At 43.5% G+C, this 3465-nt stretch overlaps 1 pseudogene; it reads left to right on the top strand.

Annotated features, from left to right (window-relative positions):
• The first annotated feature begins 892 nt into the window (after window positions 1–892).
• LOC123059576 (F-box protein At5g03100-like) lies at window positions 893–2318 on the top strand (annotated as a pseudogene).
• Window positions 2319–3465: the final 1147 nt, after the last annotated feature.

Genomic DNA, 3465 nt, shown 5'->3' with positions numbered 1-3465 from the left:
AAAAAAAACAAAAACCCCAGCCACAGAAGTGCTGACGCGTGGATGCCTATTGGTCCCGGTTGGTGCCACCAACCGGGACCAAAGGGTCTCCTGACTGGGCTCTGCGCACTGCCCACGTGGAGGGCCTTTAGTCCCGGTTCTGGATTGAACCGGGACTAAAGGGGGGAGGTATTAGTACCGACACTTTAGTCCCGGTTCCGGAACCGGGACTAAAGGCCCTTACGAACCGGAACTATAGGCCCTTTTTCTACCAGTGTTCGGGGCTTGTATGGTTCTGTCAGTTATCAGATTGCTCCGTAAGGACTAATTAATGACTAGCAAAATTGTGTGTGCCAAGGAGATTAGACTGGGCTCTAGTTAATCTTAATGCTCTTCACATGCTTGTTTAGTACTCTGTTCTTCAGTGTAGTACTTTGTTCTTTACATTGCTTTTATATTCTCTAACCTCTGCAGTGCTAATCTCGCAGAATTAATCTTTTCCTAGCCAGCATACTGATCTGGTAAGAAAGATTTGGAACCTAGCCTTGTATTGTACCTAGCATTGCCACACATAATCGTTCCGACTAGGACTGTCGTGATGGGTAACCATGACTTTCAGCTACCACATGTTGTTCATGCTTATAGTTAATGCGAGAATCATCAAGCTTTTTAGCTTGCCAACAACAGTAGTCGAGTTTTGTTCTGTTAATAGAAACATGCTTACCAACAACAGTAGTCCAATCTTTTGGCCTGTTGTTTATTTTTTGTTTTGCCATGAACAAGCAACTTACGCAGTGCACCATTTAATTTTCTGCATGTATCAAATTTGTAGTGATATGTGGAAGAATTCACGCTAATTTAGGCTCCCTGTCTTTTGGAAATGCTAGGACAGCTTAATCTGGATTCTGAAGCAATGAGTACCTGCAAAATGGCAACGGGGGAAGCTACACATCTGTTCCAGACAGATTGAGCAGTCTACCTCCAGAGATAAAGGGCAATATCCACTCCCGTTTGAATATCGTAGAAGCGGTTCGGACTTGCACCTTATCAAGTACATGGAGGGATGCATGGACTGATATGCCAAAAATATCTCTTCGCGATGGGAAATTTACACGAACTAAGTTCGTTACGTTGGTTGATATGGTGCTATCACTCCACAAGGGAACTATAGAACAGTTCAATATTTCGGGTAGTGAAAGCTATCATGATGAGTTCACTAGGTGGATGCTCATGCTGTCAAGCAGATCCACAAGATCAATTATAATTGAGTTTAACTCAAGGCCAAGGTATAGGATACCCTCGTGCATCTTTTCTATGGCCATCTGAAGTCTCTACACCTAGAAAACTGCACCATCAGCTTGCCCCGGGTATTCCAAAGTTTCAAGAGCCTAACTGACCTAAGCCTCAAATTTTTCTCCTCCACAAACATGGATATCCAAAATCTGATCTCATTCTGCCCTGTACTGACCAATTTAATACTAAATTATTTTGAGGGCATCAACCGTCTAAACATTCAGCCTCCTAAACTAGAATATCTTAATGTTGCTGGGGACTTTGAAGACATTGATTGGATGCCCCTAATCTGAAGGCAGCCATTCTCTTCCATTATCACAAATCTAAAGCATATCAATCTTTTCAAATTGCGCATGACAAGGAACGCCATGTCAAGAAGTCATTGGGAAGCCTAAGTGAGATCAAAACACTTGGAATTTCTGGCAGTTTCATGAAGGTGAGCTATTATTAGCTCCGGCATTGCTATAGCCTTCTTCTGTCTTCTGTCTAATCTGTGTTGCCATTTTTTTGGGGTGCAGTATCTATCAAAGGCGTGCATACTTACGAAACTCCCTGTCGTGTTCACTCGCCTGGAGGATATTTATCTTACGATATGCTTTTGGGACCAGAGGCAAGTCTTCACCGTGTGTTCATTGTTTCAGAATGCCCCTAGGTTGAAGAAGCTTGATATGTGGGTACGTATGCCTGCAGTAAATACTCTCCCTCCCTCGATTATCCAATCCATGTTTGTTGAATTTATGGCACCTACTCAGTTGTAAGAAAAATATATGCAGAGTTACCCTGGGAGCACATGGGATCAGGATCAGGCGAGCATTCAAGAGCTTACCCTGCAAATGCAAACGAACCATCTCATAACGGTCAGTGTGAATGATTTCCGGGGTGTGGACCACGAAATCAATTTTGTGGCAAAGCTATTGAGCTGGGAACCTGCTTTGGAAGAAGAGAGAATAAAGTGGAAGGGTGAAATGGACTGCAGCATGGTTCTTACCAGGCTATTGGCTCTGCCGAGGGTGTCTCCCAGGGCCAAGGTCATTGTCACATTTTGATAAGCATGCTTCCGCAACTATTTGCCAATGTAATTTGCTGCAGGTAGAATTATTTTGGCTTTGTTTATGCGGATTTACCAGCTAGGACTATCTGGTGGTTATATATTTGTGTGCATTGGACGCAAATTATCAGGTAGACTTGGTGCGTTTTGTTCAACATTCGGTGGGAGTACTTAATGTGCTATCAGCAAGTGTCTTCCATGTGAAACACCGGAAATCACTGCTGCCATTCCTCAACAGCGTCAGTTCAGCTCGTGCTCTTTTGACCCTGTGTCCTTTGTATGGTACATTCCTGGTTGTCGCAAATATATGTGTCCATAAGAAGCGATCACATTTAGGAAGCACCTTCATGTTGTCTCAACAAGATGAGAATCAAAGACATCAAGTGTACCTTCGCATTGTACATTCTGCATATGATGCAGCATCATAATGAGATCGGAGTAGCTAGCTCATGCCTGAACCAGTCTACTTTTGGAAATCAAAGCATTCATGAGATTGGTTTACATTGGTTTCAGGTTGGAATTAATGTTTACATAACTAAACCAGAACAAAAGGAAGAAAAAACATGTTGTTCAGACCACTAGCTCGGGGGGAAAGATCCATGTCAACGCATATATACAGAGTGATTGCTGGTTTGACTCGTTAATACTTTGGGATCTCAAGTTGAACACCTCGCCCGAGTCGACGAAAATAATATCATCCTCATTTATCTGATCCCAACAAGCCGGAATGGACTTGCAAAACAGCTTGCTAATGAAAATCCCCATGGACATCTAGACCACCCGTCATACGCACCCACATGCTTGTGTGGACATCTGCCTTGAATACGTCCACCTTGCGGGTGAAGATGAGACCGCTTGAAGTGTGTTGCACTATTTGCCGCCTCACCATGAGCAACTTCGCACGCAATTCAACAAAGTACCCGATGGCGGTGAGATGATGATCATCTTCTTCCCCATTATTACTCGATGTCATCAACCTGATCGCCCTCTTGGTTAAGCACCTTGTCATGGTCCTTTTCCTCAACCACATTATTTCCATCATTTTTTGCCTCCTCATCTTTCGTGTCCCTCCACACATTGGAATTATCATTGCCCTCTTTATCTTCTTGTTTAAGCGCCTCATGATTGTCCTCGTTCTCACCTAC

Source organism: Triticum aestivum, chromosome 3A, assembly GCF_018294505.1.
Source record: "Triticum aestivum cultivar Chinese Spring chromosome 3A, IWGSC CS RefSeq v2.1, whole genome shotgun sequence".
Taxonomy (NCBI): domain Eukaryota; kingdom Viridiplantae; phylum Streptophyta; class Magnoliopsida; order Poales; family Poaceae; genus Triticum; species Triticum aestivum.
Note: the sequence above shows the minus strand (reverse complement) of the source record. Positions and strands in the feature narration are given on the sequence as shown.